The following is a 15960-nucleotide window of genomic DNA, read 5'->3' as shown; positions in this document are numbered from 1 at the left end:
AATTCTTTAAGTTGACTCCAGCTACACAGTACAAAAATGAAATTGTAAATATCTGCCGAAATACCAGAGAAAATGTGGCTGACGACTCTTAGGAGAGATACCCGACTTAAACCAAATCGTTGATAATGCAGAACGCTGCAGTTATGCTGATATGAAGAGAAAAGCGGAGATCTAAATCAAACTAACCTTACGCTTGATTACGAAAGCAATAGATACATGTGGGAAACTGTCATTATTTAACAGGATTCCGTCTGAGAACCAGCACCTTTGTCTTGCATTTTACGACGTTTTAGTTATATTCTGTACTGTACTGTTATGTGATTCTTTGCTATACTGTTATGTGATTATTGTTATGTGAATTAAATTGGATATAATAAACAACCTCAAAGAAGCAAGAGAATTTTTATGAAAAGCGGAAATATATGTAAATAAAACATAAATTTAAAAGTCAGGAAGCGTTTTTGGAAGTATTTCTATGTCTGAAGGAGTTCTTCACGCTAAGCTTTCCTGTGGAAGCCTCTTCAGCTCCGCCTAGCTGCAGCAGTGTGTATGCACTTGTTGTAATCAAGCCCTTGTCTCCCTCTACAATTTTGCGCCTCCTCCCCCACCCATCCACATTTATTTCCGAACTGGCGATTCTGTGATGGCTCGTGACGTGTCCTGTCAACCGTTATTTCTTTTAGTCACACTGTGCCATAAATTTTTTTCACCCCAGTTGGATTAAGTGCCTCCTCTCATTACATTTCCGATCTACCCACCTGATCTTGAGCGTTCTTCTGTTGCATAAAATTTCAAAAGCTTCTCATCTTGCCCAAACTATTTCCTTTCCAAAGGAACATTTATCTTCAGAAATTACTTTCTACCACTTACACCTACTAAGTTTGTACAAAAAGTAGTGGCAACACTTCTCTAACATGGAATATGTGCGTCCAATGGCTTGCGCGCTGTCTGTAGTTGATCGCTGGAGGTCAGCTGAAGTAGGGTAACGAGCGGCATCGGCTGTGTTTGAGCCAGTTCCAGTGTGTACTGTCTGAAAGTGCGTGAGGCCAGTTCAAGCGCCCTAACAATATGTTTAGGAAACAAGGAAAACATGCAAGTGTCGAGATTGAAGTGGAAAGTGATCGGAGCGCACAACGATGTTTTCAGGGACAGCGTGAGGCATGTGGTGATGAAGCATTGCCATATCGTATGGTGGCGTGATGACAACATTCGGAAGGCCCCCAATTGACAACACGACAATTGAGCTCCTTGCCTCCCTACCGTATGTGGATCATCGATGGACAGCATCCCATTATCCTTCATGACAATGCATGATGCTGCACGGCGAACCCCGCACATGAGTTCCTGCGTATTTGGTGGTGGGAGAGAATGGAAATCTACCCTATTTACCCTATATGAGTCCGTGAGGTTGCGACCTATTCGTCAAAATGTAGGAAGCTCCCCGTGGCATGCGCTACAACACAAGACAGGACATCATCCGAGTCATAGGGTGGTCCTTGCGAGACATCGACAGAGATGGACTAGCTGAGGGTGTACGATGCCTTCCGTCTGTGTGAGGGAAGGTGATCGAGATGTCGGACGATTATATTGAGAGGATGTAATAACGGTGAACATCTTTCAATAAAGTCTGGTATGAACTATAACAGTGTTGCCACTAATTTTTATCCAACCGAAGAACAGGATTAAAGATTAATAGAGTGAGACAAGCAACTTCATGTATGCAGGGTGCAGTAGCTACAAAGATATGATAAGATTTGAACAGGGTAGACTATTGCGGAGGTTTGCAACACACCTGTCTTCGATGATAACAGCAACAACATTCTCGATTTTTCGCTCAAGACTGTCAATGAAGTCTGGTATGACTTATAACAGTGTTGCCACTAATTTTTAACCAACCCAAGTACAAGGTGATCCAAAAAGAAATTTTAGAAAGTGACATGGCACATCGGGCATACAACAAGGATTAGTGATCACATAGGAACCAGAGGTCGCAAACTCCACGAGAGGCAAACTTATCTGCTGTGATTTGGAACAAAGCTATGTCTCACTTTATTAAAACTACTAGTTTCATTGAAACAACTGACCAATCTCATGCGTAACATTTTGGTACATAACTGGGTTGATATGGGTATGAACTATCATGATTGGACTCATTTCCTGAAGTAATTTTCTTTTCACGTGAGAATGGTCTGGTATTTGACCAAAACAAACAGTTTTAATAATGTGAAAACCAGCTATTGAGCCAACTCACGATTACTCAGAAATATTGAAAAGTTGTAAATCATCGGCTACTTGAAGCAAATCAAAAATTTTGTATTTGAATGCTCTTACTCTTGGAAATGACATTTACTGTTATACTGTTATATATTCTTCTGCTGTTAGGCCTTTATTCGTTAAAATAATCGCACGCCTTCCTCTGGTAAGTGCTTATAGTGCTGTGGATTAGCCGCTTCATGCCAGGCGAGAACACGGTATATCCCTGCCTCTCGTCAGCCTGTATCGATCGCATAGTCGATGTGACTTTAAATGTTGACTCGGTAAACAAGTCCGCTGAGTAGTCGTCAGCACTGCATGAATCAACAGTTAGACGCCTCTGTCCACCGCCGGAGGTGGATTGCGTGCTCAGTGCTGACATGACACGACATCGAATGAGCCAAACAAGCGTCTCCGTCCGGCTGTGTGGGAACACACGCCGGCCGCGATGCGGTCACAGATAGCGGCTCGCTTATTACCCTCTGTTTACGCCGTCGGCGATACTCTCACGCCCGCGCCCGTGACGTCACGCCCGCCCCGCAAGTCAAGTGTCGGCGACGTAAAAGAGAACGGCGCCTCTTTCGAAATAGCCCAAGGGCAGTCGGCACCGCCAAGAGAGTATCTTCCTTCTGCGCAGATGCGCTGCTTTCCATTAAAATCCACAGTCCAGTCTGCCAGCGTTGAAACGTACAGTGCAGGTCATTAACATCAAGTCAGGGATAGCAAATGACGCAGTTTCATTTAGTGTACGTATTCAGCATAGTAGAAAGAGTACGTGATTAAATTTGTAGGTGTTTTTGGGATAGACAGTATCTACAGTCGGGAACCGCGCGACCGCTGTAGGGTCGCAGGTTCGAATCCTGCCCCGTGCATGGATGTGTGTGATGTCCTTAGTTTAGTTAGGTTTAAGTAGTTCTGGGGGACTGATGACCTCTGAAGTTAAGTCCCATAGTGCTCAGAGCCATTTGAACCATTTTTGATAGAATCACGGCCGCACCGACCTACATTGTGTGATCATAAGTATCCGGACACATATTAGTGGCCATTAACGTATGTCCACCTTTAACCCTTATGGCGGCCTGAACACTACTGAGGTGTCTGTTGTAACGTCCTACCGTATCTTCGGTCTTGGCTAACACTCAGCGGTAGTGCAATGAGATTGTTATTTCTTATGTAGCGGTATCGACGGTACAAACAGAACATTGATGAACTGAACTCGCGACTTGTGCGAAATATTTTACTTCATCAAATGTCGTAATTAAATCGTTTATAACCGATGGTTTCTCAATTGCTATTTAAATATTAATGATAAGTTCAAATTAGTTCCAGCGACACCAAATTCCCTATAGACTGGTTGTAATCTCAAATCTATAATCAGTCGTAACAGTGTTATTAATTCCTAACGTCAAGAGTTTCCATATAAGTGCCGAGCGCTTCAGTCAAATAATATCGCAGCACGTTATCTCTATAAATAATATTGTAAAACTTGAATAATAAATGCGTGAATTGACACGATATGCTGGTTTATTACACAATATTAGTTACTTCCTAACAGAGCCGTGAGGAAGAAGCTTTCCCAGGTGTTAGGGGGAATTATAAATTATATGCCTCGTAACTATCGCCAGGTTCCATAGTCCAATTAGTTATTACGAATGAAATTGTCTATCTGTGTTCTCTTCCTAAATAGTGTTAACTTCAGGTTATCTAATTAAAAGTCACTTCTGTCTTATTTATACAAGTCCTCTATCTGAATTCTAAATAACGTAATATTTGAAGTCATAGTATCGTTTCACTGCGTCATAGTAGATCGCAATAATCAATTCTGAAAAAAAATCTAATTGCGCCTACATATACGAGCATTCAAAAGTATGACCTGCTTCGGCTAACTCTCGTAACGTAGTGACAATGGATTGTATAATCCTTAGCCATTACTCACGAATCTCAATGAGTGCTCACACGGAGTATTCTTTGGGAACGTTGGTTCTACTTTGCGAATTTTAATTATAATGATTTTGCGATTTACTATGATTTTGAATTTTGAGTTTGATTTTACTGGAATTCTATCTTTCTTTCGTATGTTAATAAATTACTAAGTATTAGATTCCTGATCCAATTACTGGTTACTATCCAAATAATAGTGTTAACTGGAAATTTGTTTGCTTGTTCATTTTTCATGGAATTTGGAACTTGTTTTGGAGAAATATTTGGGGATTTTTGAGCTAATTTTTAATTTTCATTTCTCGTCGGAGGAAGTGGCATTACAATGTCTATGGGGGAATGGCAGACCATTCTTCCTCAAGTGCCGAGTCCAGAGAAGGTACAGATTTTTGACTCCGGGGTATGGAGCAAATTCGATGTTCTATCTCAACCTAAAGGTACTCCACTAGGTTCAGGTAAGGGCTCAGGGCTGGCCAATCCATTTCTTGAATGTTATTGTCCACACACCCTTGCCTCACAGATGCTGCTTTATGAGAAGCTGCAGTGCCAAGCGAATACAATTACGATTTGGGAGACAATCTGAGCAGCAGTCTTGGGTTGTTTGCAGATGACGCAGTCGTTTATCGATTAATAAAGTCATCAGAAGATCAAAAAAGACTGCAAAACGATTTAGAAAAGATATCTGTATGGTGCGAAAATTGGCAATTAACCCTAAATAACGAAAAGTTTGAGGTCATCCACATGAGTGCTAAAAGGAATCCGTTAAACTTCGGTTACACGATAAATCAGTCAAATCTAAAAGCCGTAAATTCAACGAAATACCTAGGAGTTACAGTTATGAACAACTGAATTGGAAGGAACACATAGAAAATGTTGTGGGGAAGGCTAACGAAAGACTGCGTTTTATTGGCATAACACAGAAAATGTAACAGATCTACTAAGGAGGCTGCCCACACTAAGCTAATCCGTCCTCTTTTAGAATACTGCTGTGCGGTGTGGTATCCTTACCAGATATGATTGACGGAGTATATCCGAAAAGTTCAAAGAAGGGCAGCATGTTTTGTATTATCGCGAAATAGGGGAGAGAGTGTCACTGAAATGATACAGGATTCGGGGTGGACATCTTCAAAACAAAGGTGTTTTTCGTTGCGGCGGAATCTTCTCACGAAATTCCAATCACCAGCTTTCTCCTCCGAATGCGAAAATATTTTGTTGGCACCGACCTACATAGGGAGAGACGATTACCATGATGAAATAAAGGAAAGCAGAGCTCATAGGGAAAGATATAGGTGTTCGTTGTTTCCGTGCGCTGTACGGGATTGGAATAATAGAGAATTGTGAAGGTGGTTCGAAGAACCCTCTGCCAGGCACTTAAATGTGATTTGCAGAGTACCAATGTAGATGTAAATGTAAGTCGTTTCCGCACTGTTCCTCTACTGCACGCAGTGCACAATCCTGTTCCTATCCTTCTGCTCGGAAAACGCTCGCATGCTGTAACCACATCTTGCGTACTTCACCACTGGTACTACACGTGATGGCAGGTCACTCCTCCAGACATTCACCAAACCCAAACCCTTCCATCGGATTGCGACTGGGTACAACGTGATACATCTCTCCAAATCACTCGTTTTCAGTCATCCACTGCCCAGCGACGTCGGTCTTTACGTCACCTGAAGCGTCGCTTAACAACAATCCTAAGGGCCCGGGTTCGATTCCCGGCTGGGTCGGAGGTTTTCTCCGCTCAGGGACTGGGTGTTGTGTTCTCCTAATCATCATCATTTCATCCCCATTGACGCGCAAGTCGTCGAAGTGGCATCAACTTGAAAGACTTGCATCCGGCGAACGGTCTACCCGAGGGATGCCCTAGTCACACGACATTTACATTTACTGACTGCAGAAATTTGTGGCTTATAAGGGGCTTCTAATCAACTGCACCGCATTCTTTTCGACTCCCTATGTAAAGTCATTCTACTTTCTGCACTGCTGACAGCACTATGGAACTCGCGAGTGATTCCTTCCGACGATTTCGTGCGGTTTTTTTCCTGGTACATCTGTTACTAAGATGACACCCAATAACTAACCGAAGCCAATGATCTCTCATGACCGACCCACTCTGCTGTTAGCGCTCCTCTACTTACAATACAATATATTGCACGATATAACCGATATAGACAAATGGGTCACTGTAACAGCAGCTGGTGCTATAATCCTTTTCAGAGAAACTGGTTACGAATTTGAGTGCCTTTTATGTGTTCATGAAATAAGACTACACTAACAAATCTCTGCAGTGAAAGAGTGCTCCCCTTGATGTACTTTTCACTTGTATGTCTGGTTTGGCGAAAAACAATAAACAGGTTCGTGAAGAATGCCAAAGATGTTTATGATCCTACCCCCTTCCAAAGCAGTTTTACTGTTATAAGATTGAGAAAGATTAAGAGCGTGGCTGGACAGATGGCTGAATGCGACGCACGTTTGATGTGTGCTAAGAAACTGTTTGAGCTAGAGCACTTCAGCGTAACTGATAGAATAATAAGTGGAATGGAAAACAGGTATGAAATATATCACACCATTCCATCTGACTTCAGTTTCTTATGCGAAATGCCTTAAATGAAAGCTCTGTGTCTTATCCTGAAAAGCATGTAGACAAGCCAAATGTAGCAGAGATATCGATAATAGCGGAGGTAGGTAATGAAATAGCTGCCTTCAAGTTCCTGGTCAAAGAACTGATGAAGACCATTAACACGGCTTTGTATTTAAATTGCAATAACAGTGACGTCACCTTCTTGTGAACACAGTTTCAGAAAATTAAATATGATAAAAAGCTACTTACAATGGAATATGGATGAAAGCAGATTGTCAAGTTGAATTATCTTGTCGATGCGATACAACATAGATGCTAAAATTAACTTCGATGATAAAATTAATGAGTTCTCTTCGCTCAAAGCAAAGAAATTCAAGATAAGACTGTAATAAAAACACAGTTCCTGGAAAGGGCTATTTGTTTAACTGCTAATTATAGCCCATTTTCGGTTATTTACGACTAATAATTTTTGAGCTATTAATAACTTACATGTATCCCATTATATTACTATATATATATATATATCATATGACACTCCAGTGGGTATATAAAAACAAGCGCTTATTTAAACGCAATGTTGTATCAAAATTTCAAAACAGTCTGTGAGGAACTTTCGGGTATTTACGATTCTGAAGAAACACACACTTACGTCATTACAAATAAAAATGTAAATGTTCGTTTGTTCAAAATCTTAAATCTCCAAAAATTCTATACCGATTGCTTCGAAATTTTAACACAAGGTTGCATTGGAATATACGCTTGTTTTTGTATACCGGCTTTAATATACACATCAAAAAAAGTTTTGCATCACCACAGTTCCCGGAACTCCTGAAGATAGAGGTTGACTGTGGATATTGTATCGCAGACACAGTGCCTTTGACTGTTCAGAGATGTCACTAAACCCGTCCAAAGATGTAAACAACCATGCATGAGTAGCCCCTATTAAACGGAGAGGATCCGACAGCCGATCACTTCTAGTCATTCCACCAGGAAGGAAGTACACGGCTCGTGTTGTCTGTAGTTCAACCATGCCTAGAAGGTCTATACTACTGTTCGATCGCGTCCGTATTGTTACTTTATGCCAGGAAGGGCTCTCACCAAGGGAAGTGTCCAGGCATCTCTGAGTGAACCAAAGCGATGTTGTTCGGACATGGAGGAGATACAGAGAGACGGGAACTGTCTATGACATGCCTCGCTCAGGCCGTCCAGGGCTACTACTGCAGTGGATGACCGCTACTACGGATTATGGCTCAGAGGAACCCTGACAGCAACGCCACCGTGTTGAATAATACTTTTCGTGTAGCTACAGGACGTCGTGCTACGACTCAAACTGTGCACAACAGACTGCATGATGCGCAACTTCACTGTTGACGTCCTTGGGGAGGTCCATCTTCGCAACCACGACACCATGCAGCGCGGTACAGATGGACCCAACAGCATGCCGAATGCACTGCTCAGGATTGGCATCCCGTTGCTTTCACCGATGAGTGTCGCGTATACATTCAACCAGACAATCGTCGGAGACATGTTTGGGACCGAGCGAGGTGGCGCAGTGGTTAAACACTGGACTCGCATTCGGGAGGACGATGGTTCAATCCCGCGTCCGGCCATCCTGATTTAGGTTTTCCGTGATTTCCCTAAATCGCTCCAGGCAAATGCCGGGATGGTTGCTTTCAAAGGGCACGGCCGACTTCCTTCCCCGTCGTTCCCTAATCCGATGAGACCGATGACCTAGCTGTCTAGTCTCCTTCCCCAAACAACCAACAACCAACAACCAACATGTTTGGAGGCAACCCGGTCAGGCCGAACGCCTTAGACACACTGTTCAGCGAGTGCAGCAAGGTGGAGGTTCCCTGCTGTTTTGGGGTGGCATTATGTGGGGCCGACGTACGCCGCTGGTGGTCATAGAAGGCGCCTAACGGCTGTACGATACGTGAATGCCATCCTCCGACAAACCGGCAGCAATTTGGCGAGGCATTCGTCTTTATGGAAGACATTTCGCACCCCCATCGCGCACATCTTGTAAAAGACTTCCTTCAGGATAACGACATCGCTCGACTAGAGTCGCCAGCATGTCCTCCATACATGAACCCTGTCGAACATGCCTGGGATAGATTGAAAAGGGCTGTTTATGGACGAAGTGACCCATTAACCACTCTGAGTGATCTACGCCGACTAGCCGTTGAGGAGTGGGACAATGTGGACCAACAATGCCTTGATGAACTTGTGGATAGTATACCACCACAAATACAAGCATACATCAATGGAAGAGGACGTGCTACTGGGTATTAGAGGTACCGGTGTGTACAGCAATCTGGACCATCACCTCTGAAGGTCTCGCCGGACCATGCAACGCGTGCATGTAAAGCGTGGTTTTCAAGAGCAATAAAAAGGGCGGAAATGATGTTTATGTTGATCTCTACTCCAATTTTCTGTACTGATTCTGGAACTCACTGAACCGAGGTGATGCAAAACTTTTTTTTGCTTTGTGATATTTTTAATACATAAAGGGGAAACGTTATTACCAAAAGTCTCGAAACGTTCTTGACCGATTTTCTCCAAATTTTTATACAATACTCTAAGGAACATTCGGATTGACACAGGTTACATATTTTTAGTATAAATAATAATATATGAATATACACTTAACTGTGAAACGTTGTTAGCAAACAGGAAAGTTTTATTTATGGCTTATCGGCACATGATTACATTACTTCTACAGAATCTGAATTTGCCCTTACAAAATACAAGGCAGAAGGTCAGAGATAGGGAGGAGAGGAGTGGACAGATTGGTGGGAGGAAATGGACATAAAAAGCGTAAAGGAGGACCGGGAGGAAATGGAGAGAGAGGAAGAGGAGAGGATGGACATAGAAGGGGGAAATAGGTGATGGATAGAGTGATGGAGAGAGAAAGGGAGAATGGGGAGATGGAGAGAGAGGGGAGAGGCGAAGACTGAAAAAGGAGGGAGGAGGTGATGGTCAGAGAGAGTGGGACGGAGAGGGAGCAGTAGGACATGGGGAGAGAGGGGGCAGGCGATGATAACCAGGGACAGTGGGGAGAAATAGATCACGACTTACATCCAATTCCCGCATGTATTAGAAACGTGTGCGTCCTCTTTTCTTTCTTTTCCATTTGACCAGACAGCACGTGACTGGCAACAGGTAGTGATTTATGCATACTATTGCGTGCAATATTTTTTATCAGTGAATATTATTTCAGTGATATTTTTCAATAACGTGTTATTTTTGTTAAAACTAAATTCAAAACTATAAAATCTGCACAAAAAATGCGGGTAAATAGGGGGAGGAGAAGGGGAGAGTGAAAATTTGTAAATTCAGCCAAGGACACGGAATCTGCGCGGTACTGCTCTGTACTGGATGCGAAATTTAGCGTGAAGACTGTGACCTCTGGCACTAACAGTGGTGCCGGCCGGAGTGGCCGAGCGGTTCTAGGCACTACAGTCTGGAGCCGCGCGACCGCTACGGTCGCAGGTTCGAATCCTGCCACGGGCATGTATGTGTGTGATGTCCTTAGGTTAGTTAGGTTCAAGTAGTTCTAAGTTCTAGGGGACTGATGAGCTCAGAAGTTAAGTCCCATAGTGCTCAGAGCCATTTGAACTAACAGTGGTTCTAACCCATCAGCGCATCGTAGAGTCGGACTTACGTCGGATACGGGTACGTCATTCCCTGCTGATTCGAATCTGTGCCAGAGTTCATGAATTGTAGCAGCTATCCAGAGGTGGAATGACACTCTCGACAACACATGACCAACATTTTTCAGTGGACACCTCTGGGCCGGCTCTAGGGTGGTGGGGGGAGTGGAGGAGGGAAACGAGCAGTGCCACTGCTCAGGGCGGCAGATTTTGGGGCGACAAAATCTTAAATTTTAATATGGTACCAAAAGCACCAATTAAATAAGACGGTGGAAGTTTTGCGTAACTCAAGAAGTGTGAGAATAAGTTGGAAATACAAATCATACATAAAATCCAGTGCCTAACCGGAAATTATGTACGGTATTGTGAAACACATGACAAATGAAGTCCTAGAGCTGCATGTGCATCTTTCAAGATAGCAACGCTTGCTAGTAGCAGTCTGATTAGGAAATACGACACTTGAAGTGGAAGATGAGTTTTTGCTATTTGAGCAGCAAAATTACATATGATGGTCAAAGTAGTGAGGATGTAAAATGTAGACTGGCAATGGCAAGAAAAGCGTTTCTGAAGAAAAGAAATTTGTTAACATCGAATGTAGACTTAAGTGTTGCGAAGTCTTTTTCTGGAAGTATTTGTCTGGAGTTGCTATTGTAGCCATAATTAGTAGAAATTAACATTAAGATATTACGGAAGAATCCTATCAAACCTTATTTTGGAGCTGAGGCAGCCAAACTGCACTTCACGTACAGTTTATTCGGTTTCGTCGTATTTCACACTTTTTGCGTTCCACTGACTTTATTTATTACATAACTGTTACTTTTCACCTCAATAAGTGATAGTGCTTTCAAAATCCTTGTTTTTATCCGCAAACCATGATCGTCGCCTGTCGGAATGAATGCCTTCTCGATATCCGACCATTGTTACTTTTGCTTTATGTACAACGGACACATTTGTCGCCGGCCGGTGTGGCCGATCGGTTCTAGGCGCTTCAGTCTGGAACCGCACGGCCGGTACGGTCGCATGTTCGAACCCTGCCTCGGCCATGGATGTTTGTGATGTCCTTAGGTTAGTTAGGTTTAAGTAGTTCTAAGTTCTAGAGGACTGATGACCTCAGATGTTAAGTCCCATCGTGCTCAGAGCCATTTGAACATTTGAACACATTTGTCACTGATAACTTATGCACTTCTATTTCAACAGCTAAAGTATTATATGTAAGCCACTCGCTGTCCTATCACCTTCCACGGTGAACAGCTGGCGCGCCGAAATATCACCGACAATGCAGTTCTCAGCTGTGCCTGTTGCTACATGTCTCACGCCGCAATTGTTGTCTCCGGTAGTATGAAACTCATGCAAGAATTTGCCTTTGCGCCCAACGGAAGTCTAGCCTTCAGATTTTTTCTAATACAGTCGGTGATAGTGGCAAGTGGGGAAAGAAGATCTTCAAAGTTTAAACTGATTAAAACGTTAATAACAGCTGTAGTCAACCTTTTTTAGCTACCACCCGCTTCTGTATCTCTATTAGCAGTAAAATTTTCTAATCATCCACCGGTTCCAAAATAACGGTGACATAAATTTTGGAAGTAACCTCACTTAATAAAATTTATGAAGCAGAGTCACAGCAAGTTAAACCATATCATAATAATTACTTACCAAGTACTTTACGTAAAATTTTATGAGAACCTATTGAAAATAGTTTTGGAATCCCCACCGTTTACCGCCCGCCATCAAAGCTGAAATGCCCAGTAGGTGGCGATGGGGACCAAGTGGACTATTACCGAGCTTGCTGAATGTTTGGACTTTAAAGACGTCATACAAGAGTTCGATGATGCCAGAGCAATAAAAATATCCAAATTGTACACTGAAGAGCCAAAGAAACTGGTACAACTGCCTAACTTCGTGTAGAGCCCAGGTGAGCATGCAAAAGTGCCGCAACACGACGTGGTATGGACTCGATTAATGTCTGAAGTAGTGCTGGAGGGAACTGACCTGTCCATAAATCCGTGAGAGTATGAGTGTGTGGAGATCTCTTCAGAACAGCACGTTCCAAAGCATCCCAGATATGCTCAGTAATGTTCATGTCTGGGGAGTTTGGTGGCCAGCGGAAGTTTTTAGACTCAGAAGAGTATTCCTGGAGCCACGCTGTAGCAATTCCGGACGACGTGTGGGGTTCGCATTATGCTGCTGGAATTGCCCAAGTCCGTCGGAATGCACAATGGACATGAATGGATGCAGGTGATCAGACTGGATGCTTACGTACGTGTCACCTGTCAAAGTCGTATCTAGACGCATTAGGGGTCCCATATCACTCCAGCTGCACAAGTCCCACACCATTACAGAGCCTCCACCAATTTGACAGTCACCTGCTGACATGCAGAGTCCATGGATTCATGAGGTTGTCTCCATACCTGTACACGTCCATCCGCTACATACAATTTGAAACGAGACTCGTCCGGTCAGGCAACATGTTTCCACTCATCAACAGTCCAATATCGGTGTTGACTGGCCCAGAGAGGCGTAAAGCTTTGTGTCGTGCTGTCATCAAGGGTACACGAGTGAGCCTTCAGCTCCGAAGGCCCAAATCGATGGTGCTTTATTGAATGTTTCGCACACTAACACTTGCTGATGGCCCACCACTGAAATCTGCAGCAATTTGTGGAAGGGTTGCACTTCCGTCACGTTGAAAGATTCTCTCAGTCGTCGTTGGTCCCGTTCCTGCAGGATCTTTTTCCCGCCTCAGCGATGTCAGACATTTGATATTTTGCCGGATTCCTGATATTCACGGTACAATCGTGAAATGGTCGTACACGAAAATCCCCAGTTCATCGCTACCTCGGAGAAACTGTGCCCCATCGCTCGTGCTCCCACTATAACACACGTTCAAACTCACTCAGATCTTGATAACCTGCCCAGTATACCAGCAGTAACCGATCTAACAACTGCGCCGGACACTTGTCTTATTTACTTTATTGCTATATCTTCGTCATTTACCAGCCATGGCTGGACAGACTTCGTCACAAATACAATGTTTATCAACTAACATTTATACAACACCATATACAAAATTTATATTACAAGTAAAAGAAAATATTTATGCAGTGCACAAAAACACATAGAACATAGAGGGAATGAAATATACTTAAACAGGAAAGTAAAACTTCATAGCAGCAAATGAAAATACCATAAAGCAAAATGTTTACAAGTCCATGTAGATCACACGCACAAAGTTTCATTTTGGCAAAATATGTACTTTAAGTAAAACACAAAATTAAATGTGCAGTTAACATAATAAGAAGATTAAATTTAGGCAAAATTATATATAAAACATAACAATATTTATTATTTTGTCCATTCACTAGAACCGCTGTTGAAAAACTCTTCCAAGGAATATAGTGGATGTTGTTTCAAGTCCTGACCAATTTTTGTTTCCGAAATAATTCAGGTGGCAGGGATTTCACTTCTGGAGGCAGTTGATTGTACATTTTTAGGGCGACTGTTGGAAAGCTGTCTTGTGTACTTGATAGGCGACACCTTGGCACTTCAATGTTCCTCTTACAGCCAGTGTCATGATTATGTATTTCTTGTCTTATGCTAAAATTCCTTTGATTTTCTTTTATATAAATGAGGCAGAAAAACACATACTGGCTAAAAAAAGTCATTATGCCTAGCCTCGTGAAAATAGGCATACAGTGGTCCAGTCTTTAGCTAGAGGATATGATCCTGATGGCTTTTTTTTTTTTTTGTAATAGCTATAGGCGTTGCCGACCGAAGTGTCATATTCTGCCTGTTTACATATCTCTGTATTTAAATACGCTTTCTTACACCAGTTTCTTTGGCGCTTTAGAGTAAGACATATATGCAAATATGTGTTTATGATTAATGTTAGTTTTGATTTATTTATGTATGCCGTACCTCTCATTCTTTCGCTCAATAAAAATTTGTTGGAGAACAGGTAGATTTGTTTTTTCTAATGGCGAAATAGGTTGCCAAAGGTCACCCGTCTGTGTAAACCCATTGTTGGAGGTGCTATTTCACGTACTATAGTTTATTTTATTTTTGATCTACCCTGAAAACCACAATTCTCCTCAGAACTCGTTGACGTAATTCGGAAAGTTACGTGCCTTTTGCAACTTCTGCCAACGCATGCAATCTACCATTGTTCAGCGCTTCAGTGAACTGTCTTTCGGTGCGCAATTAACAGGTGTGCCTTTGTTTTTTGATCTGTACAGTGTGCTGCGAATATGTTCCGCTTGTGAAGATAAACGTTTGTGTGAATATGCCCCATCACGAAATCTGCTCTCCCACGCCTCATTTACAGCACAGCAAACAATCGGCAGGAAGAGCAAACCGTGAAGTACTGTCAGAATTCTACTCGTCTCCACTTCTGCGGTGGTCATGAATTTCTCCCTCCGCACCACATGCTCCTCACTCGCCGGGGAATGAGGGAAACTAATCAGATTTTACTAGGGGTGTTTAGTGAGTAATGCAACACCTTTGTTTCTCTCCAGTTTCGGTTGAAAAAATTGCAGACTTTTTTATGGGACGGCGTAGAATATTCCCGCTTCAGCACTTGTAGTTTCATGATGTTCCAATAGGTGAAGTCTGTAACGGAGATGCTTTCCAAGCAGAGAGCTGTCGTTGACTTTCTTTTGGCGGAAAATCAGAGCATTGGATAAATTCAAAGGCGCCAGTATAATGTCTGCGTAAACCTGGCAGTGAACAAAAGCACGTTGAGTCGTTGGGCGAGGCGACTGTCACCTTCGCAACAAGGTCGCGCAAACCTTTCCGATCTCCTGCATGCCGGCCGGCTGCACACAGCTGCAATTTTGGAACGTGCGGACACTCTCATTCGAGGTGATCGACGGATCACAATCGGACACCTCGCTGCACAACTGGACGTCTGTGCTGGTAGTGCTGACACACTCGTCCACCAGTTGTATTCAAATATGTGTTCCCGCTGGGTTTCTCGCCGCCTACGAGAAGACCGTAAAGAGCAACGAAGGACCTTCTGTGTGGATTTGCTTGCCCGCTACGAGGCTGATCGTGGAGGTTATTGATGCAGCAAGACACTATCTCCGACGTCGACCAGTAGAGTGGTAACATGTGCGTAAAAAAGCCCTTCCAGTAGGGTGGCGTCACGGCCATCGCATTGAGCAACGATTATTTTGAAAACAGCATTTTGTAGCCAAAGGAGATGGGACTAATACGGTGTATTGTTATTCTGAATGAAACCAACCTGCTTTCAGAAAAAAATGCATTACTTACTGAACGTTACTCGTACTTATAAACTTTGCGAGTGACGTTATTTAATTCTGATTGACATAACTAATTTTGGACGTATAACTCAAAATGCATTACATTGGAAACGTTTCAGTGACTGATGCACCATACTACGTTCTGGACTTAAAGACGCATTCACGTCAAAGAAGACGTATAAGAAAATGTGACATGTGAAAATAAAAATTCATGGATGAAAGACGTAGTGGAAGGGTCGACAATGTATGAAAATATAATTAGAGGCAATGGGGATAGAGGGGA

At 42.9% G+C, this 15960-nt stretch overlaps 1 protein-coding gene across 1 annotated transcript in view; it reads left to right on the top strand.

Annotated features, from left to right (window-relative positions):
- Positions 1-15960, top strand: part of LOC124798500 (solute carrier family 12 member 6) — a 427524-nt gene that overhangs the window by 139644 nt on the left and 271920 nt on the right. The gene's annotated exons all lie outside the window — the stretch shown is intronic.

Source organism: Schistocerca piceifrons, chromosome 5 (assembly GCF_021461385.2).
Source record: "Schistocerca piceifrons isolate TAMUIC-IGC-003096 chromosome 5, iqSchPice1.1, whole genome shotgun sequence".
Classification (NCBI taxonomy): Eukaryota; Metazoa; Arthropoda; class Insecta; order Orthoptera; family Acrididae; genus Schistocerca; species Schistocerca piceifrons.
This window is presented reverse-complemented; position numbering and strand designations above follow the sequence as displayed.